The sequence below is a fragment of the Sceloporus occidentalis genome, unplaced genomic scaffold, assembly GCF_023333645.1.
Source record: "Sceloporus occidentalis isolate IW3139 unplaced genomic scaffold, rSceOcc1.0.p SCAF_33, whole genome shotgun sequence".
Lineage (NCBI taxonomy): Eukaryota > Metazoa > Chordata > Lepidosauria > Squamata > Phrynosomatidae > Sceloporus > Sceloporus occidentalis.
Window position 1 is genome coordinate 4,703,336 of NW_028317013.1, and position 27,076 is coordinate 4,730,411.

Genomic DNA, 27,076 nt, shown 5'->3' on the forward strand with positions numbered 1-27,076 from the left:
TTACTCCTACCAAATTTAACAAACGCTGGTGGTGGAATTAGTGCATGAAAAGAATTAAAATATGACCATTTGAAATACCCTGGGCTGTCTAGTTTTCCAAAGTATGTGGTTTGATGTCCCAAGGAGGACACGGGGGCAAGATGACCAGATAAATATTTTAAAAAAAAAAAGGATTTTGAAACAGCATTATGCTAGTTCTATAATTTGTGGGGGAAAAAAATTTAGCTGGGTTTTTTTTCAATAAAAAGTAGGAAAGGTGTGTTTTTTTTGTTTTTTTTTTGCTATGTTTTTTTTATTATTATAGTAAACTAGGTATGGTCAAAATAATTAGAGCCCTTAAACCCCTTTTCCCACTGTCTGGGAAGCCCACAAGTCGGTCATGAGGGGGACACCTGAATAAACTGGGCTCTCAGAAGAAAAAATTAGAACTGTCCAATATTCTTAATCTCACCCAACGTATTGCTCAGTTAGAAGCGCTGCATAAACGCACTGGTGAAGGGGCTCTCCTGCTCCAGTTACAGACACCACGGGACCAACTGGCTTCCCTTTTAGATGAAAAGGTGAAACGCAATTTCCTGCTCCTAAGAAAACACTTCTACGAACTGGGTGATAAACCCGGTAAGGCTTTGGCCGGAGCCCTTCGTCTCAAACGTTCGGCTACATACATACCTAAAATATGAGACGCACAGGGCTCCCTACACTATCGCTCTGAGAAAAACGGTTTCAATCTTTCTATCAAAAATTGTACAACTTACCTTCCTATGCGGAACGCCATAGATGCTTATTAATCCAAATATCAAACAGCTAGGATCTCTAGGGACGTGCTGGATGCTCCTGTCACCTTGGATGAAATAGCTCAGGCCCTAAAACTCCTACCTCAGGGTAAATGCCCAGGCCTGGATGGTTTCACCCCACTCTACTATAGGAAGTTCTTTCAGGTACTGGGCCCCCAGTTACTAACACTTTTTGGTGCCCTTTCCAATGGTACACCACTCTACCCTTCCTCTAATACCGCTGTGATTACTGTAGTCCCCAAACCCGGTAGGGACACTGAAAGTTGTGGCAGTTATCGGCCAATATCGCTGATTAACACAGATTTGAAACTACTAGCTAAGATACTGGCGCTCAGGATACAACCTCTGATTCCCTCCCTTGTCCACCGTGACCAGGTGGGCTTTGTCCCTGGTAGGGAGGCAAGGGATAACACAATTCACCTACTTAATCTGATTACTCTCAGTATCACAAACTCCCCTCTGTGTTGTTGTTGATGGATGCCGAAAAAGCCTTTGACAGGGTGGCCTGGCCCTTCATGCTTGCGGTCCTGGCACGGGTGGGACTGGGACCCACTTATATATCTCTCATTAAATCCTTATACTCCGGCCCGTCTGCCCAGGTCAGAGTCAATGGGATCTTGTCGGGTCGGGTCGCCCTGTCCAATGGCACCCGTCAGGGATGTCCCCTCTCCCCTTTATTATTTATTTTATCCCTGGAGCCGTTCCTTAATGCCATCCGTCTCAACCCTTCCATCTCTGGCTTACGGGTGGGGGACACAGATCACAAGGTCATGGCTTACGCAGACGATGTGCTCCGCTTTCTGCAGAACCCGCTAGACTCAGTCTCCCATCTACTTTAGGAATTAAGTGAATTCCAGGTTATTTCCAACTATAAGATTAACCTCCAAAAGGCGAAAGTCCTTGGGCTCAGCATAACTGACTCGCTCCGAGTCCGATGCGTTGACTCCTTTCCCTTTCAGTGGTGTACGGAAGCCATCAAATACTTGGGCCTTTTTATCTCCCCTTGTCTGTCTGACCTCGCCAACCTTAACCAGGCTCCTCTGCTCCATTGACACTGTTTTGAAGAGGTGGTCATTCCCCCACCTCTCCTGGTTTGGGAGGATGAGTGTCCTCAAAATGAACATCCTTCCCTGGCTACTATACCCCATTCAGACTCTCCCTATTTTCTTACCAAAAGCCTTTTTTAAAGCCTGTCATAGGATTTTCACGAGATACGTTTGGGGTGGTAGGACGCCCAGGCTCTCTTATTCTCACTTAACTAGGCCGAAATTGCAGGGGGGTATGGGGCTCCCTAACATCGAGCTTTATTGGATGGCCTCCCACCTTAAGCGCCTTGTGGAATGGTACCTCTACGCTCCCAAACACTGGGTCCATATTGAGCACTCGTTATTCACCCGGCATATCTCTATTGTACCATGGATCCCCGAACCACTGCAACTGCCGCATATCCCACATCATCCAACTATTTAACCAACCTTGAGAGTTCTTAAGCGGGTCTTGGCCAGGGGGCATCTCCTTTCACACCCTAGTCCTCTCACACCCATCTCACACAACTCTGCTTTTGGTCCAGGTCTGTCCTACTGGTGTCCACATACTCAGACTACACCACGTACTACATGGCTCCTCTCTGCGTCCCGTCCATGATCTCTGTAAATTTCGCCCTATACCTAAACATTTTAATTTCTTTTATTTTCAGCTCAGACACTTTGTTTCAGGTCTGCTCAGGGATTCCCGGGTGCTGCGCCCTCTCACGCCCTTTGAATCCTTCTGTGATGCGGGTAAGGAGACCCCACATCTCCTATCTCTCCTTTACTCCGCTCTTTTAGACACCACTTGTAAGACTAAACCTTACTACTATAGTTTTTGGGAACATGAGTTGGACGTCCAATTCTCGGTCCTGGAATGGAGTAATATTGCCTACTTAACTCATAAGGGGGCCATCTCCAGCAAGACACAGGAACTAGCTTTTAAAATACTCACCAGATGGTGCAGGGTTCCGGTGGAACTCCACAAGTTCCTTCCTCAGGTCTCTGCGTTGTGTTGGCGCTGTGAGTCCCACGTGGGCTCCTACGTCCACATCTGGTGGGAATGTCCCCTGGTTCGTCCATTCTGGTCCAAAGTGTCGGCGGTTGTCAAAGAGGTTTGTGACCCTGACTATCAATTAACGCCCCAGCTGGTCTTATTGCAGGCCTCCCCTGTTCCGATTGGCAGCTATAAACGCTCCCTTACTGTGCACTTCCTAAACGCAGCCAGGGCCCTCATCCCTCAATTCTGGAAATCTCATTCCACTCCCCCGATCCAGATTTGGCTTAGGAAACTAGTCTTCATCTGCTGTATGGAATACCTTGTGATGTCATCCAAGGGCTTAGCACATAAGCATGATTTGCGCTGGTTCCATTGGAAGGTCTTTCTTCTGTCTCCGCGATTCTCATTGTGGGGTCGACGCTCCTCAATCCACTTGATGGCCTTGTCCCGACTTATTTCAGCTACGTGCCACTATGACCTCTGTTGCTCGTGGATTCTGTCTTACCTTTATTTCTACCATAATAATGATGTCGATGCCGCTCTTGTTTTGTTTTGTTTTGATTTGATGATATTTTGCTTCTTTTGAATGCGTTGTTTTCATTCTCACTTCACTTTCTGTGATTCTACACACTGAGGCAGTACGCATACATTCGCTGCCAGTACTTACCCGGTCTTCTCAGACCTTCACATGCACAACCTTTGCTCATTTCATTGAACCACATTCTGTTGTACTTACCTAGTGATTTGATGACGCTGTGGTCCTGCGTATCCAGTCGTCTTTGGCTCCGTCTCCTTTTCCCACGCGGACGTGTCTTAAACGTTGCATTTGTCTTAAACATTGCATTTGTTTCCAGTGTCATTCACTCTGTATCATTTGTTTCTGTGTTTACTGTACGCTTTTCTGTCATTGTGGTTCGTTTCGCAATAGACAGAATTGAGAAAAAAAATAATTAAAGCCCTTGTCCTGAAGAAAAAAAAAGCAACTTATCTGTGAGGCTACGCTTAATGACGGCTAAAAAAAAAATCACAGCAAAAATGTTAAACGGCCAGAGTGTGCTACAAAATCCCCAAAATGTAGCTTCCTATTAACCAGCCATGCAAATGTTAGACTGCCTAAGGCACAGAGCCTCATATTTCTTTACTCATGTCAAGTTTAACCCTTTTGAGTGACAGTTCTCAGACTGGTTTATATTTTTTCTAGAACCTTATGTAGGCCATATATGGGAATGCATGTCTAGACTGGATAGTCTGATCCCTTCAGATTTGCAGTGAAAATGCTTGTTTTCATTATGTATGATAAAAAAGAATGCATTTGAATGTGATTTCGATGAGTGCTTTCCTGCTTCTAATTTGCAACTTTTAAGTAGCTGATTAGTGGTGATGATGATTGAGACCATGGAGGTGGCAGGTAGCTGTAGCTTTGTCTTAAGGTAGGACCTTCTTTTAAAATCATAGCAATGCAAAGAACGTTATTATTCGTGATGTAACTCATACTGAAATAGAGAAAAAAACATTTAATTTTTTTTACACTCTTACATGTAAGAGTTTTTACACTTAAATACTGAAGAAATACTGCAAGTGCCACATCTGAAAAATTACCCAATTTATGTTCAACATCTCCTTTACAGTCATACCCCACATAAATAGTGGGCAACATCCCTGATTTACATATTATCCTATATTATGGATTTTTCTGTGTGTGTGTATATGTATGTATGTATGTATACATATATACATATCCATATTTTTTTTAACTTAAAGTGGAAGGGCTGAGAGGCACTTAAAAAAAAATAAAAAAAAATGTATATATACATTTTGTGTTTTAGCACTGTTCCCAGTTCAGTATGGCTCTAGATGCCTTATGCCATTGATATGGTGATCACTAGGCTCCCAATCATTTTTAAATAAACTATATTTGATCCCTCCCCCTTAGTGTTTTTATTTATTATTCTTTAAGTTTGAGAAACTATTTTTCTCCCTCTCCTACTCCTGATCTGTTTGTACTTAAAACAAAGAAGTGCTCCATAGCCTGCAGAGGCTTTCCTGTCCTTAAGTGTGCTTCTGGTGGGTGGCCGCAGTGGTGCCTGCTGAAAGGGAATGCCTGATTTCATGAGCGAGGTACACATGGTGCGTTTCTATGAAGTCGGGACGTACAGTCGTATAAAAAAATAATTCTATGGTTTTACATATCAGAATGTAACAACCATCTCTGTTCCTTAGCAGGTCTAAACACATTTAATAGTACACAGTGTCATAGTTTATTAAAGCTATTTACACCGATCACCCATAACATGACCACTGACAGGTGAAGTGAATAACATGGATAATCTTACCATGACACCTGTCTGTGTGTGGGATATATTAAGCAGCAAGTGAACATTTCATCCCCAAAGTTGATGTGTTAGAAGCAGGAAAAATGGGCATGGTTAAGGATGTGAGTGACTTTGACAAGGGCCAAATCGTGATGGCTAGACAACTCGGTTCCCGGTCTGCAGTGGTTAGTACCTATCAAAAGTGGTACAAGGAAGGAAAAGCGGTGAACCGGGAGCAGGGTCATGGGTGGCCAAGGCTCATTAAGGCACATGGTGGGGGTGAAGGCTGGCCTGTGTGGTCAAATCCAACAGATGATCTACTGTAGCTCAATTTGCTGATAAAGTTAATGCTGGTTCTGATATAAAGGTGTCAGAACACATAGTGTATCGCATATGCACTGACACACATAAATAGTAGGGTCTGAGTCCTTACTGTACTGCAAGCTACAGTATTTTCAAGTAAAAAAAAATTGTATGATTTCCAAAAGGTGCGTTCTCAATATCCGGTTTATGACTCATGCCCTTAATTTTTGTTTTTACTTTTTCTTGAATTTGGCAAGTTTGTACAGAATTTTGCCATCCACATTATTCCAGTTCTCATCACGGTGGGGTTTTGCCTTTTTAAAAGTTCCCAACAAGGGCGGATTCAGAGCCTGCACAGCCAGACACTCGCACCAACACAACTAGACACTCCACATGTACACATGTGCACACACACTAACATAATCAGATAAACTAACACAACCAGACACACACATGCTAACATTGTCAAAGACAAATGTTCACACACTAAAATGCCCCCCACACACTCACAAACATACCCATGGTCACGAAAATACCAACACACACACATACTATGTGTGTGTCTTGTGTCTAAGTGTGACTCCCCCCCAAGGTCACACTCTGGATCCACCTGTGGCTCGGCAAGACCTTGCCTTCCCACTACATGACCTCAGTAAGGTAATTAATGAGAGAAAGAGGAGAAAGAAACGGGAGAGATAGGGGAGATAAGAAAGAAGATAGATAAGAAGAAGAAAGGGACAGAATGGAAAAAGTTGCAGAGAGAGAGACAAAGAGGAGGAGAGCTACTGCTACTGCTTTGTGGCTGAGTGGTTGTTACTCCTAGACACGTCCACTTTACAATAATAGCACTTACTAGGGCAGATCAAACAGGGCAGAAATGTTAAAAACTTGTGGCAAAGGTGGCATCCTATGACAATGTTTTTTTTTGTTGTTTTTTTTATTGAAAAATATAAAAATACAGATATCAAGAATATATTATAATATGGAAATACAAATATCAAAAATATTAGAGTATTACATATAAGATGAAAGACCATCTAAGATTTATCTATAGACTTCACATGTTATCTGTAAGTCGATACTAGTATCATAACAATTACGACAATTGTAAGCCGGGATATTCAGCAATTTATCCCCTAGGCTTACCACAAAGAAGAAGCAATGAAAGAAAAAAAGGAAATAGACATCAACAATCATACCACACACCTAAATGTATGAGCTCCTATCTAATACCGTATTGGCTCGAATATAGGCCGCACTTTAAAGTGGGCGCACTTTAAATTTGGGACATGCGCATTTTTCAATGTTGAACTTTGGCATTTGGGGATCCACTGCCCATGCCCTATTTGGTACATCTTTGAGCCGGGGCCATTTCAGTGTGCCCAACAAAACCATATATTTTTGAAAACTAGACACACCAGGGTATTTTAAATGCTGGTATTTTAACTCTTTGCATGCACACATTTTACCACCAGAATTTTTTCAAAGTTTGCAGTAGTATTCTTTTGTGTGTATTTTTCCCCCACACACCTATGTTATGTATGAATTTACAGCTCCTGGTATATGCCGCTGTCACACGACACTCCAATATGTGTTCAGCAACATCTCCTGAGTACAGTGATACCCCACATGCATGGGTTTGTCATTTTTGGGGGGAACTAAAAGGCCACATTTGGTACGTGTGCATTTTTCTAATTGGAAATTAGATGTGTGGCCATCCTTTCCCCTGTATTAATTGGGACCTTGTTGAACCCGGCCAATTCAATTTACCCCATCAAATCATAAATTTTTTAAAAGTAGACACCCCATGAGTATTTTAACTCTTTCCATGCGAGAATTGTTTTAAGCTAATGTGCTAATTTTAGGACTTGCTCACAAAAATATATTTTTTATATATATATTTTATTTTTTTTGCCTTTTTTAAAAAACATTTTTACAAATTTTTTTCTACTTGAAGGTTCCCCTGATAGTGACATCAGTGGGAAATTATTTTTACATTTTACTGTTTTTTTTTACTATTTTTTTCTAATTATTATTTATTTTATTTTATTTTTACTAATCACACTGTGATTAGAAAGCTGGGCTCCATTGACTTGCATGGTTGAATGCAGTACCTGTATTCAACCTGCAAGTGGAGCTTTTTCATCTTTATTATTTTTTTTCCCGGGCCGGCGCCATCTTGCTGATGGTGCAGATCGCCGGTAGCGGCGGCTGTGACCGCTCTCCGGAGCGGTCACAGCCCATCCAGAGGTAAGTGTTTGGTGTCGCTGGATGCCTCCTGATCGAGGCATTCCAGTGACACCATTTAAGTTTAGGAGGTGATCGTTGATCGCCTCCTAAACGCTTTTAAAACGGGCGTCTGCCGCCATACAATGTATGGCGGTTGTTGACGCCCCGGGGAGGGGCCAGACATGATCGTGGCGTTGCCGAATGCCTTGAGGTCGAGGCATTACAGCAACGCCGTTTGGGTGCAGAAAGCGAACGTAGATCACTTTCTGCACCCGTTTAAAGACGTGCCGGTTCTGGCACGTCATTTGTCATAATCGACTTGTTTTTCCGTGCCGTGCCAGAACCGGCAATTGTCATTAAGGGGTTAAACATTGGTACTTTATTTGTTTAAGCACATTCTCTATGTTTATTGTTGATGTTTGTAGCCATTTTCTTGCTATGCTTATCTTCATAGCCAAAAAGCACTGGACTACTAAAGTTCTTTGGCTAAAAGAAATATTAGCTAAATCCAAATGTAAAAGTGCTTTATCCGGAGTCGGACTGATGGTTACTTTAACAAGATCAGAAATTAATATGAACAATTCTGGCCGTGATTGTGTGATTTTATTACAATCCCACCATATATGTCTAAACGTGCCTTGAGCTAGATTACATCTCCAACACATGGGAGATGATGTCCGATTAATTTTAGCAGTTCTAACAGGGATTAAGTACCAACGGAGCATTATTTTATAATGGAGTTCTGACATATTTAAACAATGGGTAACTCTATTTATTTCCAGCAGACTATTTATCCATTGTGTTTCCTCTATTTGGGTATCTAAGTCTTGTTGCCAAGAAATCAAGGCTTTAATATGTAATGGGGGCTCAATTTCTTCCACAGTCATATAACATCTCTATGACAATGTTTAAAGTCACTGTCACCACTTGACCCATTCTACTGCCAATGAGTGTGGCTGAAACAGTGTTACATTACAATGTTGAAAAGATTAGTGTGATATTTGGAAGTTCCTGTAACAATTTATTTACTACTGTATTCAATTGCCATAAACCAACTGTAGCCAATCTCTCCTGTTTTACACCCACAAGGGGACACTAGTTCACAATTTGCTGCAAGAATACATGTGTATCCATATCGTCTTGATTTCATGTATCTGTGTTTCATGTGATACTTTCAATTTTTTTGAGGTCTGAAGAAAAGATGGCCTTGATTATAAGACAAGGTGTTTTTTTTTCAGATCATTTTTTCTGAAAAGAACTTTGGCTTATAATCGAGCAAAAACTAATTTAGTTTGCAAATCATGGGAAATAATTCCCCTTTCTAAACTGAATAATTGAACTTTAGGAAATGCAGACCAAAGTGAGTTTTCGCTAGTATGTCTAGTGTGTATTTAACTTCATGAGATATAATTTCTTATCTCTATTAGCAGAATTAAATAATCAGTCCTGCTGCTATTTTCTATGGATAGCTAGCATTAGACTTAGAGGTGTTGGAGCCCGCATGGTAACAGTAAAAGGCAGGTCCCTCACTCAGGGGTGTAACTAGAAACCACAGGGCCCAGATGTGAAAGTTGCCCCAGAGCCTCCCAGCTTTACAATGCAACATGTGCCACCTTTGACCCCAAACAGCTTATCAGTGCCACCCTAACCCTCAAACACTCTGCGTTTGCCATCTTTGTCCTTCAACAGCTGGTCTGCACCATCATTCCCCCAAGCAGCTTGTCTGTGCCTTATTTTCCTCTTGCAACATACATTCTGGCTCACATATGTGAACACAAATTTACACATGCTAACACACATACACTTACTCATACTCACTAACACACAAGTACACATTCATTCTAATACATATACTGGACGGTTGGAAGGGCCCTTTCTGAACAATTTTGAATGCGCATAGGGAGACAAGATAAAGTGGTTGCAGGCCCAGGTCCCGTCGCAGTTGTGCCCACTATGACCCCCTTTGTTACGCCACTGCCTTTACACATCAAGAACAGGCAATAGCATATTTTGCTGTGAATCCCAACATGCTCAAGGTAGACGAACTACAGAACTGATCTGTTTTGTATAGTAGCATCAACAACTTTATGCTTCCACATTATACACTAGCCCAGGGGCGTACCTAGAGTATTTGGCACCTGGGGCGGATCCTGTATGTGGCACCTCCCCCCCACACACACACTTTAAAACTGCATAGCTTCTACCGTTATATACCGGCGCAGACACTGAAGGTGGTACAGCATAACACTTACTGTTATCATTATATACTGAGGCAGACATTGACGGTTGTACAGCATAACACCTACCACTATATACTGAGGCAGACAATGACGGTGGTACAACATAACACCTATCACTATATACTGAGGCACACATTGACGGCGGTACAGCGTAATCCCTATCACTATACATTGAGCCAGACATTGACAATAGTGCAGCATAACTCCTATCACTATATACTAAGCCAAACATTGATGTGGTGTAGGCCTACCACTTCATTAGTAGTAGGGATGCACCGAAACGAATTCTGGACTGAAACCGAAAATGCAGCATTTACCTGGCCGAAACCGAATATGACCCCCTAACACCATAAAAAAAAATCTAACACTTTTATTTAAAGTAACTAACACACCAAAATATCGCAGACTTGGCATGATAGGAGTATGATTGCCCTATCTACCCCTTCTCACTCCCTTTTGTCCTACCTACCCCTTCTCACTCCCTTCTCCCTATCTACCCCCTATCCCCCCGTCTCAGTCCCTTCTCCCCATCTACCCCCTCCTAACTATCTACCCTCTCCCCCTTTGAAGTTCACTTACCTTTCAGGAGTCCTGCGGTGGGGGTGCAAGGCCTCTGTCTCCCAGCTCTGCCACTGTATGGAACAGTATAGAGTGATGGGAGGTATGATGTACTAGAGCATAATTATATAATGAAAAATACATTGGAAATGGTACAGCATAACACCCATCAGTCTCACACACTTACCAATCCGCACGTATACCAATCCACACGCACACCAATCCACACGCACACCAATCCACACGCACACCAATCCACACGCATACCAATCCAGACGCACACCAATCCACACGCACACCAATCCAGACGCACACCAATCCAGACACATACCAATCCAGACATATATCAATCCACACATACCAATCCACACATATACCAATCCACACATATACATCTACACATACCAATCCACACATATACTAATCCACACATACCAATCCACACATATACCAATCCACACTCACTGAATGCTTTCCTACCTTTCCTCTTTTCTCCTTACAGCTTCTTTTCCTCCTCTTCGCTCCTCTTCTTCAGTTCTTCTGTCTTCTTCCGGTTCAGTGGGCGCGGCTTCAGTGTTGTGCGCCAGGATCTGACAACAAATCCCGGCGCACAGCAGCTGTTGCCGTGCGGATCGCAAGGGAGCGATATCGGAGGTCTTTAACAGACCTCCGGCTCCCTTGAGTGATTTAAAGTCGGGTTCAAGGGTTGAACCCGGCTTAAAATCACTCAAGGGAGCCGGAGGTCTGTTAAAGACCTCCGATACCGCTCCCTTGCGAGCCTGCTCCTACAGCGGCGGACATTAGTGTCCGTCTCTGGAGGGGTGCCGGGTGCCGGCAAGTTGGCACCCTCCTGATGAGCGGCACCCGGTGCGGACCGCCCCCCTCGCCCCCCGCTAGGTACGCTACTGCACTAGCCTTAAAATAAAAATACAAAACTAAAAAGAAGGCTCAAATCCAAGCTCTTTCAGAGTGGCAGATTGTGTATGGTCGCATAATGGGTTATATTGATAAACTCAATACTTTGTCTGTATAACCAGTATCATGTTTGCTACATACTTGATCTTCGCTCTCCATAGGAATACCTACCCAGTCTATAAACGTGTAAGGAACTGATAGATCCTGTTCAAAAGGTAGACAAGTTAACGTAAGCTTCTTATTTCTTAAGAACATAAGCTGACAATCCTTTGGATTTGTCCTTACAGTGCAGCAAGGGACAGGGCTATGTAAAAGTATATAAACCCCAAATAAGATATTGAGCTATGAACTCAAGTCAGTTAAAACAAGTCATACTATTGTATGCGAGGAGCTGCAAAATTTTTATGTAATAATGAGGTCTAGCATAGTCTTGCGTTAGGAGGAACCCAGGGCCAACCGCACCAGCATATGGTCTCACAAGGGGTCTGAGGATCTCATTTCGGTACCTAATGGCAGTCAGGCTACCTCTGGCAAGCACATGGAGGGCTGTGCGGCCCCCCAAAGAAATGCCACCCCACACCATTACTGACCCACCGCCAAACCGGTCTGCTGGAGGATGTTGCAGGCAGCAGAACTTTCTCCACGGCGTCTCCAGACTCTGTCACGTCTGTCACGTGTGCTCAGTGTGAACCTGCTTTCATCTGTGAAGAGCACAGGGCGCCAGTGGTGAATATGCCAATCCTGGTGTTCTCTGGAAATGCCAAACGTACTGCACGGTGTTTGACTGTAAGCACAACCCCCACCTGTGGACGTCGGGCCCTCATACCACCCTCATGGAGTCTGTTTCTGACCGTTTGAGTGGACACATGCACATTTGTGGCCTGCTGGAGGTCATTTTGCAGGGCTCTGGGAGTGCTCCTCCTGCTTCTCCTTGCACAAAGGCGGAGGTAATTGTCCTGCTGCTGGGTTGCTGCCCTCCTACAGCCTCCTCCACGTCTCCTGATGTACTGGCCTGTCTCCTGGTAGCGCCTCCATGCTCTGGACACTACACTGACAGACACAGCAAACCTTCTTGCCACAGCTCGCATTGATGTGCCATCCTGGATGAGCTGCACTACCTGAGCCACTTGTGTGGGTTGTAGACTCCGTCTCATGCTACCATGAGAGTGAAAGCACCGCCAGCATTCAATAGTGACCAAAACATCAGCCAGGAAGCATAGAAACTGAGAAGTGGTCTATGGTCGCCACCTGCAGAACCACTCCTTTATTGGGGGTGTCTTGCTAATTGCCTATAATTTCCACCTGTTGTCTGTTCCATTTGCACAACAGCATGTGAAATTGATTGTCCATCAGTGTTGCTTCCTGAGTGGACAGTGTGATTTCACAGATGTGCGATTGACTTCGAGTTACATTGTGTTGTTTACGTGTTCCCTTTATTTTTTGGAGCAGTGTATATATTATACATAAGATACCACAGTCAAAACTAGGAGGGTACTAAGAAGTTCCACCACTAAATCATGCCACTGAAAAAACTAAATAAATATATATAAATAAGATGCCAAAATACCAGAGTATTGCAGTGTGCAATGATACCTTTTATTTGATTAACATTATACTTAAAAGACATGTATTGCTTCAGACCTGAGAAAGACAGGAAAAATCTTGAAAGCTTTTCTTTATAGTTAACAAATAAGTACAGAGACAGAGCGACAGGCTCTTGTGCTGCCTGGCTGTTGTGAGTAGAGCTGTAGCTGGCTCCTTTTGCGCCCGTGGCATTTTATTGACACTGCCCTTACACACGACTGCCCACACACACACTGCTTTTACAAACACCTGCCATACACACATAAACATACACCTGCCCATAAACATACACCTACCCATACACATAGTATCTCACAAAGGTGAGTACACCCCTCACATTTTTGTACATATTTTATTATATCTTTTCATGTGACAACAACGCAGAAATTACACTCTGCTACAATGTAAAGTAGTGAGTGTACAGCCTGTATAACAGAGTAAATTTGCTATCCCCTCAAAATGACTCAACACACAGCCATTAATGTCTAACACCTTGGCAACAAAAGTGAGTAAGTGGAAATGTAAAAATGGGCCCAAAATGTAGACACCTCAGGGGATTTCAGTCACTAATTCTACCGCCATCCTTTGTCAAACTTTGTAGTTGTAATTTGTTTGTCACTCACATGGTACTTAAAGTATGAATGTACAGCTCATTGTTTCTGTCACTGGCAAACAACATACCAATATGTGTTCAGCAACATCTCTTGAGTACAATGATCCACCCATGCATATGTTTATTGCATTGTTTGGGGGCTAAATGGCCACATCATGGCGATGTGTTTTTTAAAAAAATCTGGTCAATCTGTGCCCATGTCCTATATGGGAGATCTTTGAACCTGGCCAATTCAATTTACCATCAGTGCCTGATTACCCATCAGTCCATACATTTTTGAAAACTACACACCCCATGGGTATGTCAAATATTATTTAAACTCTTTACATGTAAGGATTTTTGGGAAGATAAAGCGCTAATTTTAGGTCTTGCTCATAAAAGTATATTTTTTATGTCTGTCTATCTATCTATATTTTTTTTGGCTTTTTTTAATTACTTTTGTTCAAACTGGATGGTTATCATTTTTTTTATATTGACTTGTATGGTTGAATAAACTTGTTTATTTTTTAGTGGGCGACGCTGTGACGGGACCGACCTGTACCCCGACTGGGTACTCCCGCCAAACGTTGCTTCCTCCTGACAGGACACCAACAAGTAACCCCTTCAGCGGCGGGCAGAACCAGCGTTGTAGATAGAAGGGGGGACGTCGCTGCACCGTAGCTGCATTGGCACTGTGGCTATCCGAAGCTTAGCTACACAGCGAGGCTACAGCCCACCCCAAACATCAGGCAACACTCATGTTGAGGTGAAAACAGGACTCATTTATTAAAACCAAATACAGAGCTATATATACACAAGTAAGAAAAGGGGCAAGACAAATATCACATGATCTAATTACCATGGCAGGAAGGAAGTAATTAGATCAAATCCTGCAACACAATATCCGGGGGAAGGACAGAATGACATGAGACATAAATAATTACATTAATTGGGGACGTAGACGTGGAATGACGATAGACATATAATTGGCTTAAGACAATCAGCCTTCTTCCTACCACAGGATGTCGAGCTGACGTTACAGTTCTGAGACTCAGTGCTAAAACATGGGGTACATCAGCAGAAACTGAACCCCTGTATCCACACACAGAAGTCTCTACAAGGCCTGGGCCCATAGTCGATAGGGAGGAGGCCGTCTCTCAGGCCTCTCCAGGGACCCCAGTGATGGAGGGTTCTGTCACAGACGCCATCTTGCGAGAGGCAACATGTCTCTGGCTATGGCGCTTGTGGTCACCCTCTAGAACTTCAATATTGAGGCATTACAGCAACAGCATTTTGCCTATCCGTGTCCTTCTGAGCACCGTAATATGACATGACATCCTGCTAATCTGTCTTAAAGGTGCACAGCAACCTTTTAACAGCCCCTATAGAGTAGTGTGCCTGGTTGGCAAAGTGCTATGTAGTGCTAATAGGCTGTTTGGGGAGGTCAGTGATCTCCTTTTCAACCAGCCCATTGATATGTGGTGCTACAGGGAGCCTGACATCTCTGTAGGGTGACCCTGTTATGTTATGACAATGCTACTCCCTGGACCCGCCACCCTAGGCCTAGGTCAGAATACAACATTGATTGTTTGTTTGATATTGTTTACACAGACCTACATTCATCTTCTATTTTTCCAAAAAGGCAGATTTTAGAACCAGTTTATATGTGAGAATACACTGTGTACACTACGTCACGCTTTACTTAAAAACCTATATATTTGTAGGGTAATTTGTACAGAATTTAACAAAAGTAACAAAAAAGTGAGAAGGAGACACAGCAACACCACTATATACTGAACGAGGCACTGACGGTGGTGCAGTGTAACTTCCATCATTGTATATTGACCCAGGCATTGAAGATGGTGCAGCGTAACTCCCATCACTATATACTAAGCCAGGCACTGATGGTGGTACAGTTTAGCTCGTATCATTATATACCAAGGCAGACACAGACAGTGGTACACCATAACTACCATTACTATATGCTGAGCCTGACTATTGGCTGGCTGGGCATCATGGGGTCTTATGCATGCTCTTTCACACCCTCACTCAATCTTACTCACTCTCTTACCTACTCTCTCACTACTAATGTCTCCCTACCTTCTCCGACGGCCGCTTCCAAGTCTTAAAAGGTCAGAACCTTCCAACAATCCTCTTCCCCGATTGGATCAATGGAGGAGAGGCTCCAACCTTTTGTGCACTACGTGGATATCCTCTCCCTGTTCCTCCAATTGGGGGGAGGGATGCATAGAGGCTCCACCCTTTTCAGGACCTGCTTTCAGCACTTTCTCACAGCTGTGCCTGGGGTGTGTGTTTCAGTCACCTCACCCTTCCTACGGAAGGAAGAGGACTGGATGGACTGCACCTAAATGATGAGGGGGCTGCAGTGTTAGAGGAGAGGATGGCTAGAGGGATAGAGGAGTTTTTAAAACTAGGTTCTGGGGGGAGCGCAAAGATAGATCTGGAGAAGCAGTTAAAGTAGATAGGATGGGGGACTAGCTTTTGGAAAAGGGGGAGGGCAGTGATGGGGTTAGCATACATTATAAGAAGGTATATAAAAATAAAATGAAACCTGTGGCCACAAAATGTTTGTCAATGGAAGAACCAGAAGTGAGAAGTAATCTTAAATGTCTTTTAGCAAAATCAAGACGCTTGACAAACAAAATGGGTGAGCTGGAGATATTGGTGAGTGAGGAACAGTATGATTTAATCTGTATTACAGACATTGGCGTAGGAACCCCTAAAAATCTGTGGGGGACAGCATTTTCCCCCATCAGATTCCCACTTTCTCCCCATCTCTCACACTATCTACCCCCTCTCCCCCTTCTCACACTATCTACCCCCTCTCTCCCACTTTCTTACTATCTACCCCCTCTCTACCCTCCCTTCTCACTAGCTACTCTCTCCCTACTGCCCCCTTCTCACCAGTTACCCTCTCCCTACCCCCTTCTCACCAGCTACCCTCTCCCTACCCCCCCTTCTCACCAGCTACCCTCTCCCTACCCCACCTTCTCATCAGCTACCCTCTCCTCCCTACCCCCCCTTCTCACTAGCTACCCTCTCCCTACCCCCCCTTCTCACTAGCTACCCTCTCCCTACCCCCCCTTCTCACTAGCTACCCTCTCCCTACCCCCCCTTCCTACTGTCTACCCCAGGGGTGTCCAAGTTTTTTCTGAAGTGGGCAACTTCATCAGAATTGCATACGTGCGCGGGCCGCACTCATTTTTCACTATGAGAAAATATGGCCTTTAATAAAATATGCAGATTAAAATAAAGTAAAGGACACAAAATCTTTACTTTTCCTCTCACTGATTTCTGGGCCTAGAAAGTTTTGTGACTACAAATTCAGGACTCAGGATAATTAAAAATGAAATAATTCTATTTATTCTAGGGATGCACCAAAATGAAAATTCTGGACCAAAACATTCACGGTTCACTTAGCCAAAAACGAAAATGACCCTTGCTAATTGTTTTGGTCCAATTGTGGTGTGTTACCTACTTGTGAGTTTTTATTATTATTTTTAAAGGTGGGGGGTCATTTTTGTTTTTTTCGTATCATACCCAGGCAGCCAGTACATGCTGGTACAGGGTGGCTGTAAGTGATGTGCAGACCCCATATTGCTGGCAGCATCAATACACAAGGGGGGCAGCTAGCTAGGTTTCAGCATGTACTGGCTGACTTGGCATGATAGGAGTGTGATTGCTAACAGCAATCACAGTCCTATCATGCCTAGGTTCCCGCACTTATACATCCAACCAGTAAATGCTGGAACCTAGGCATGATGGGACTGTGATTGCTGTTAGAAATCACACTCCTATCATGCCAAGTCAGCCAGTACATGCTGGTACAGGGTGGCTGTAAGTGATGTGCAGACCCCATAGTGCTGGCAGCATTAATAGACAAGGGGGGCAGCTAGCTAGGTTTCAGCATGTACTAGCTGACTTGGCATGATAGGAGTGTGACTGCTAACAGCAATCACAGTGCCATCATGCCTAGGTTCCAGCACTTACACATCCATGCTATCACACACACACTCATTCATTCATATACTCATTCATTCACAGATTCCTTCCCTCAATCACGCATACTGATTCAAAGACCCTCCCCACCCCGTTACCTGGACTGCAGCTCCTCGATGCCGCTCACAGACTTCAGCAGGGGGCACGGCCTCCCTCTGCGTTCTCTGGTACTGCACAGAGGAAGCAGGATGTGATGCCACGTGAACTCTGCTGGGTTCTGCTTCCTATGTGCAGTACAGAAGACCCTCCCACAGGTAAGTAGCAGGGCTCTTGTTATAGCAGGGCTCGAGGTGCGGACCGTGTAAGATCGGTTGCCCTGGCTGCCGATCTTACGCGGACCGCACCACGAGGTCTCTGTCACGGACTGGGTCCAAACAGATGACTGAAAGGACCCAGCGCGCCCAAAGATTGTGTGCAGGAGTGACAGTGCAGTAGTGGAGTTAGACAGGGCCTGGTTGCAGGGCGACCACACTCACCCAGGTGTTGAGCTCCTAGGCTTGGCAGCCAAACACCAGCGCCCTGATATAGCAGCGGATGAAGTCCAGAATGAAACAAAGTGATATCCTGCAGACACCCTGGAGCAGGCATAAAACATATCACTGGAATCACGTGCAGGATGCTGCAGGCTGGGAGTATGGAAGCTAAGCAAAGGATATAGCAGAAACATAACAAGCAAGGGACAGGGAGACCAGGCACGAAACATAACCAGACAAGATATACACGTTACAGGGCACTACAGTGAACCAGACAAGGAATAAACATTACTAGACAAGATATACATGATACAGGGCACAACAAAAGGACAGGGAACAAGGCAAGGAACACAGGGGAAGGAGTGAGGAGCCGGAATCCTCGGACGCTTCTCCTTTAAGCAAGGATAGGCCATATTGACTAGGACAAAGGGAGAGGAGAGAGGAACCAGAATCCTCAGATGATACAAGGAAGAAGGGCAAAGGTACATAAGAGACAAACAAACATGAATACAGGAACTAGCCTAAAACTATATGATAACAATTGGAGATTCCGTCACATCATATGGCCATAGTATGCTTAGCCCACCACTACGCCAAAGTACTCCAATGACGGGGGGTCCTAACGCTAATCCATGCTGACAGTGGTACGAAACAAACCAAACATGTAATCAAAACACATAGCACTGAGACATACCTTTAGACTGCAGACTGAGACAAACAGAACACATGGGTGGGGCACACCTGAAGCAGAAGCAAGGAATGGAAGATCAGAACAGAGCAAAAGGAAATCCAGGAATGGATCGAAGCAAAACAGGGAAACTGAAGCAAGACAGATATGCAGCTCCGCAGCCTGGGCAGAACGTGACAGTCTCGCGGGCCGCATTTGCAGCGTTTCTATGGGGGGGGGGGGGTCCTACAGCCCTGGGGGGGATTTCTTCATTATCGGTCCCCCCCGCATGAGTTACTGGGGGGGGATCTGTCCCCCCCGGTTCCTACGCCCATGATTACAGAAACGTGGTGGGATCATTGAACTGACTGGTCAGTAAATGTACTTACTAATTAGAAGGGAGAGAGTAAATAGAAAAGGGGATGGTTTTGTTTATATGTGAATTCTAAATTAAAGCTCCATATTAACCAAGGTGTGCATGATGATTCTGGTAGTAATGAGGAGACACTATGGTGGAGATTTGCAGATACTCACAGACAAATATAAAAAGGGTCACACATTACATGTACGTATATGCTACAAGCTGCTAACAATTAGCATTGATGGGGAGGACCAGCTTTTATTACAAATTGAAAAGCCTGCAAATCTGGGTGAAGTTTTACTTATGGGAGATTTTAATTACCCAGATATAAATTGGAATTCTGGAAGAACTAGTTCCACTAGGGGCAGCAAGTTTCATAACCTGCTAAATTACAAATTTATGTCACAATTAGTAGAGGCCCCCAACCAGTATGGATGCCTGCCCCTTACGAAAAAATTACTGCAGTTTTTCTGAAGTAATACTGCAGTTTTTTGGACATGAAAAAACTGCAATACTGCACTTTTACTGCAGTATTACTGCACATTTACTGCAGTTTTACTGCATTTGTACTTCACTGTACTGCACTTTTACTGCAGTATTACTGCACATTTACTGCACTTTTTTTTTTAATATTGCAAACCTACAGTTGTACTTCAATGTACTGCAGCTTTATTGCATTTGTACTTCCTTACAAAAATAACTGCAGTACAGTGAAGTACAAATGCAGTAAAACTGCAGTAAAAGTGCAGTATTGCAGTTTTTTCATGTCCAAAAAACTGCAGTATTACTTCAGAAAAACTGCAGTAATTTTTTCATAAGGGATGGATCTGGTTATAAAAATAACTAACAATAAGGAGTGTGTCTTAACCCCTTCGAGACAAAGGCTGATTTTACTTTTTGTACCCTTTGTGACAATGGCCTTTTTAACATTTCTGCGCTGCTTGTGTTTAGCTGTAATTTTCTTCTTTCCCGTTTACTGAACCCACACACATTAGATATTTTTTTTTTCAGGACAAGAAGGGCTTTCTTTAGATGACATTGTTTTGATTGTATCATATTATTTACTATTAAAAAAATTATAAAATATGGTGAAAAATTTAGAAAAAAATGACTGTTTCTAACTTTTAGTTGAAAAATCTTTTACTCATCTATAAAAGGTAATGAAAAAACCTGCTAAATAGATTCTACTATTTGTCCTGAGTTTAGAAATACCCAATGTTTTTATGTTTTTTTGCTTTTTTCTACCCATTATGGGGCAATAAGTACAGGTAGCGTTTTGCTATTTCAAAGCCATTTTTTCCAAATCTGGTAATTCTTCCCCCCATGTGCCATTTCGGGTATCTTTGAACCCGGCCAATGCAATTTACCCCATCAAGTCATATATTTTTGAAAACTAGACAGCCCAGGGTATTCCAAATGCTAGTATTTTAACTCTTTCCATGCACCATATCTACCACCAGTCTTTGTCAAACTTTATGGTAGTCATTTTTTTGCATTTGTTTTGTCATACACATTTTACTTCAGGTATGAATTAAAATGTTCTAGTTTATGTCACTATCACAAAACACCCCAATATGTGTTCAGCAACATCTCCTGAGCGCAGCGATACCCCACATGAATGATTTTGCCTGGCTGTTTGGGGGCAAAAGGGCCACATTTGGGGCATGCGCATTTTTCAATGTTGAACTTTGGCATTTGGGGATCCACTGCCCATGCCCTATTTGGTACATCTTTGAGCCGAGCCATTTCAGTGTGCCCAATAAACCCATATATTTTTGAAAACTAGACACCCCAGGGTATTTCAAATGCTAGTATTTTAACTCTTTCCATGCACCATATCTACCACCAGTCTTTGTCAAACTTTGTGGTAGTCATTTTTTTGCATTTGGTTTTCCACACACATTTTAATTCAGGTATGAATTAAAATGTTCTCGTATATGTCACTATCACAAAACACCCCAATATGTGTTCAGCAACATCTCCTGAGTACAGCGATACCTCACATGAATGATTTTGCCTGGCTGTTTTGGGGCAAAAGGGCCACATTTGGGGCATGCGCTTTTTTCAATGTTGAACTTTGGCATTTGGGATCCACTGCCCATGCCCTATTTGGTACATCTTTGAGCCGGGCCATTTCAGTGTGCCCAACAAAACCATATATTTTTCAAAACTAGACACCACAGGGTATTTTAAATGCTGGTATTTTAACTCTTTGCATGCACATATTTTACCACCAGCATTTTTTATATATATATATATTTTTTTATTATTATTTTTTTAAAAAAATTTAACATTTTTTTTCAACTTGGAGGTTCCCCTGATAGTGACATCAGTGGGAAATGATTTTTACATTTTACTGTTTTTTACTATTTTTTTCTAATTATTATTAATTTTATTTTATTTTTTAATTTATTTTTACTAATCACACTGTGATTAGAAAGCTGGGCTCCATTGACTTGCATGGTGAATGCAGTACCTGTATTCAACCTGCAAGTGGAGCCAAAGTTCTCTAGATGGTCTGGACCATCTAGCGAACTTTTTAAAATTTGTGGTTCCTGTTACAGGACGGCGGCCATCTTCCTTGATGGCGAAGATTGCCGGCAGCTGCGGCTGTGACCGCTCTCCGGAGCGGTCACAGCCCATCAAAAGGTTAGTGTTTGGTGTCGCTGGATGCCTCCTGATCGAGGCATTCCAGCGACACCATTTAAGTTTAGGAGGCGATCGTCGATCGCCTCCTAAACGCTTTTAAAACGGGCGTCCGCCGCCATACAAAGTATGGCGGATGTTGACGCCCCGTGGAGGGGCCAGAGATGGCCCCTTCGTGCCGATCGCGGCGTTGCTGAATGCCTCGAGGTCGAGGCATTCAGCAACGCTTTTTGGGTGCAGAAAGCGATAGTAGATCGCTTTCTGCACCCGTTTAAAGACGTGCCGGTCCTGGCACGTCAATTGTCGTAAAGCACATGCTTTTCCGTGCCGTGCCAGGACCGGCAATTGTCATTAAGGGGTTAAACATCCAAGTAAGCATAAAATATTTTGGAAGTAGTGACCATAGCCTGGTTTCATTTTAGATTACTTCTAAAAAGCAGATTGGTAACTACTCCATCAGAACACTTAGTTTTAGTATAATTTGTATTCAATAGATAGGAAAGATTGTTTTCTGGGCAGAACACAAAAGACAAGTCGGATACTTTTAAGCACACATTACAAAATTATAGACATAAATGTATACATGCAATAAATGCAAACAACACAAATAAAAACCAATGTGGCTTACCAATAATGTAAGACAGGAAATAAAATTATAAAAGCGAAAGATCAGCAGCATTATTTAGACTACAAAGATGCCAACAAAACCTACAAAAAGGCAATTAAAATGGCTAAACTACAATTCACTGATGAAAATGCAATGAATGCCTTCAAAAAGGGTCTGGATATGTTTTTAGAAAAGCACACCCAGTTCTAATTGCTGGGTGTACACTTCCTTCCCTACTATCTATATATACACCCTCATTTACTTTGTAGCCCTTGCCCATCCAAATGCCATCTTTAGTTTCTTTGTAATTACCATGTCCTGAGTCCTGCACTGGTCAAGCATCCCGTCCGCTTAATGTATAGATGATGCTGAGTGGAACAATGCCGCTCTGATTACCAACTTTCATGGAAGGTGAGAATGAACGTCTTAAAGATTAACTCACTTACAGAGACCTTCAGCAAGCCACCAATGTGGCCACTTGGTTTACCTGCGCTCCAAGCCAGGAGAAGCCCTAGGATGGGGTCCCAAAGAGGTACTGTCCTTGGAAGATATGGTTTAGGTGGACATAATGAATAAACATTGATAACTATATAAATAAACTGCCCATGTACACTAATGACTGTGTGTCCCTGGATTTGACTACATTCCCCTACTCATTCGACCCAGTATGCAGGGCACATTAAAGACCCATCTTTGTTAACGCCAACCCTCATAATGAATCAGGAAATCAGGGAGACTGTTCTTATTTTAGATGCATGGAGATAGAATAAATCGGGGATAAACATTGTTTTCTGATAGGAAATGGCTAAGAGGATAGACGAATAAAACCAATGATGAAAAGGACTAAAGGTGTGTATGCAACAAAATACTTTAACACAGATTCATTTATTACATAGAACATTATCAATAGAGGTAAACGCCACTGGCATGGTTCAGTTGCATACATTAGCAAAGGTTCATTAATATACAAGTTGCTTGTGAGTTGATGCTAGTAAATTTATATTTTGTTGTAAAGGAAACCTGGAAAACTCAATAAAAAGATTTTCACACAAAATAAAAATTGAAATTTAAGTTATAACTTGAATTTCTTTAACTAATGTCCCATTAGTACAGCCTTTTTTGCATTATTGCTCTTTTTTATTTTTTTAATCCATAGTTTAATATAATCTATAGAGGAAATGTCAGCTGAATCCCTTAGCAGCTTCTATATCCTCGCCATAACGTTTCACCTCCGCTGAAAAATACATCCACGTTTTGGCAAAACAGATCACAGATTTGGCAAAGAAAAAAAACCTAAAATGATAATCTGAATTGCCTTAAGCACACATATAGGGGTTGAATTAGAATGTGGTCCCACAGCTATGAAATCCTTCATCATTTCAGACTCACTGTGAGATGAAGATACAAGACAGTGGCTGATTTATGGATGTCAACGCTTAATTGTTTTATTTTAATTCAACATATAATATATTCCTAAAATCTGTGACATGTTTGCTCTTGCAAATGTTTTTATAAAACATGTTGCAACTATGGGCTCTCCCTGTCTATTAACACACACCCTGTGTAGTCATCAAACATGAGTATCTGTATACATGCACATAAAAAAATGTGAAATGAGTAAATGAGCCATAAGGGACAATTTGCTTCATCAAAAAGCATGTTATAAACAAGGCGAGGCAACTTGCAAATGTATAGGAGTTAAAATATACGCTGCAATAAAATTGATCTCATCATTCATTTATCATGTGTCCTTTATGCACAATGTATGCAGTGCCTGTATTTATGAAATCTCATATTTAATTGTTGGTGGGATTGGCTAGGTTGTCTTAACTGTAGGCACTTATAGAAAATGCATTATACAGCAATCATGGCTTAGTCATATAGCATAGCTGGTAAAAGAGAATTCTGGGCACCACATAGGTTTAGGCATTCAGCAGTCCTGCAACTTAATAATTTAATAATTGGGCTCAGCCTTTTATACGAGGCCAAACCCTGTGTAACAAGGTCGATCGATGAGGATATATATATATATATAAAATATTTTTTTATGAAACCTATAAAATCAAACAAAATGGGTGCCTTCAAAAATACACTGCTCAAAATAATAAAGGGAACACTAAGATTACACATCCTAGATCTGAATGAATGAACTAATCGTATGACATACTTGCGTCTTTACATAGTTGAATGTGCTGACAACAAAATCACACAAAAATCCTCAATGGAAATCACATTTATCAACCCATGGAGGTCTGGATATGGAGGCACACTCAAAATCAAAATGGAAAACCACACTACAGGCTGATCCAACTTTTATTTAACCCCTTCGTGACAAAGGCTGATTTTACTTTTTGTACCCTTCGTGACAATGGCTGTTTTATCGTTTCTGCGGTGTTTGTGTTTAGCTGTAATTTTCTCTTAACCCATTTACTAAACCCACACAAGTTATATATTGTTTTTTTCAGGACAAGAAGGGCTTTCTTCAGACACCAAATTTTTTTTCATATGATGTAATTTCCTATAATAAAAATAATAAAATATGACGAAAAATTGAAAAAAACCCACATTTTCTCACTTTTATTTGAAAAATCTTTTATTCATCATAAAAAACTACTGAAAAAACCTGCTAAATAGATTCTACTTTTTGTCCCGAGTTTAGAAATACCCAATGTTTTTATGTTTTTTTGCTTTCTTCTACACGTTATGGGGCAATAAGTACAAGTAGCGTTTTGCTAATTCAAAACCATTTTTCTCTGAATCTGGTAATTCTGTCTCCATGTGGTATTTGGGGCATCTTTGAAGCCAGCAAATTAAATTTACCCCACCAAACCATATATTTTTGAAAACTAGACACCCCAGGGTATTTTAGATGCTGATAGTTTAACCCTTTCCATGCACTAATCCTACCACCAACCCTTGTCAAAGTTTGGGATAGTAATTGTTTTTGGTGTTTTTTTCACATACTTTGTACTTCAGGTGTGAAATTACAGCTCCTGGTATATGTTGCTGTCACACAACACCCAGATATGTGTCCAGCAACATCTCCTGAGTACATCGATACCCCACATGCATGGGTTTGTCAGATTGTTTGGGGGCAAAAGGGCCACATTTGGAACATGAGCAATTCAAATTCAGTAGGAATTTTACATCTGGGTAAAGAAAAATGCTTGTACCCAACTATCAGTAGGGACAGGTTACAAGAAAGCCTGGCCTATCTCCAAGAAGGGATTTGATCTAGCACCTTAAGTGGTCCCTCATGCCACGGAATGGACACAGGGTTCACTTGACAGTGCAAATAAAAACGCTTAAAAATGGTGGAGCAAATAAAAGCTAAAAAACAGTAAATGTAACAAAAAATTAAAAAAAAATACAAAAATGGAGCAGGAACAAAAAAAAAATTAAAAATGGGAAACTGTGTGATACAGCTTGAAGCAGTCACCGACACAGAGTGCAGGTTTTCCAGGGCAATCTGGACAGTAAAATGTGGTGTCCTTTCTTTGCCCCCTGCTGTAGCATACCCTGCATCTCTTTTGGGGATTCTGCTTCTTTGCTGTAGGGGGGATTTTAAAAATAAAATGGGTAGCCCCAATTCTGTTGGTTCCCATCACTACTTGGGGACCAGGTGCATCACGGTACAAGATACCTGAAATTACTTCGAGCTGAAACTGCAAAAAAGACAGCTTCAGCCCAGTGTCTGCTTTTTTGTGCAGCAAAAAAGCGTTATAGGTTGCAATTTGCATTAGATAAATTGCAACCTTCTTGTACCAGGCCTTTGTCTTCCTCATAATGAGGTAGGGCTGTAGGAGTTGATCTGACAGATCAACTCCACCCATGTGCTTGTTATAGGCCCTGATGCACACTGGATTTGTAGTGACCCCAGCTCTGCCACGGACAGAAACCTCCACGGTTCTCTCATCGTGGATGGTGCTCAGCATGCACACCTCTTTTCTGTCCCTGAACTTCAATGCCAAAAGCTCCTCTTGGCGTAGAGCTGAGGTCTCCCCCTTTCCTAGCCGGGTTCGTACCAGGCGTTGTGGGAAACCCAAGCGGTTCTTTTTTATAGAACCGCAAGCTACCGTATCGAAACAATACAGCAGCTTGAACAAAGGGACGCTTGTATAGAAGTTATCTACATACAAGTGGTAGCCTTTGTTCATAAGGGGGAATATTAGGTCCCAAACAATCTTGGCACTGGTGCCCAGATGATCTGGGCAACCTGGAGGGTCAAGGTAGCTATCCTTACCCTCGTATACCCGGAAGGCATGAGTATATCCTGTCTCGCTCTCACAGAGCTTATACACCTTCACTCCATACCTGGAGTGCTTGGAAGGAATATACTGCTTGAATCCCAACCTTCCTTTATATTTCATTAGGGATTCATCCACGCAGATATTCTTTCCAGGTGTATAAACCTCTGGAAACCTGGCAGCGAGATGGGTAATCAGGGGGCGGATTTTGTACAGCCTATCAAACTGGGGGTCCTCCTTAGGGGGGCACAGGCTGTTGTCGCTAAAATGCATGAAACGAAGAATCATTTCATACCTTTGCCTAGTTATAGTTTGGGCAAAAATGGGGGTACTAAAGATGGGGCTGGTGCTCCAGTAGGAGCGGATGGAGGGCTTTTTTATAATGCCCATTAACATTGTGAGTGCCCAGAATTTAAGAAATTCTGGCACGTCAATGGGAGTCCATGGCTGTTTTGCCCAAAAAGAATTAGGGCTAGCAGCACGGTGCTGCTGGGCATAAATGT

At 42.5% G+C, this 27,076-nt stretch overlaps 1 non-coding gene across 1 annotated transcript; it reads right to left on the bottom strand.

Annotated features, from left to right (window-relative positions):
• Window positions 1-25,491: 25,491 nt before the first annotated feature.
• Window positions 25,492-25,621, bottom strand: LOC149298362 (small nucleolar RNA SNORA35). The gene has a single exon (XR_016272446.1). It is a non-coding gene; the product is annotated as a small nucleolar RNA SNORA35 (small nucleolar RNA).
• Between the last annotated feature and the right edge of the window lie 1,455 nt (window positions 25,622-27,076).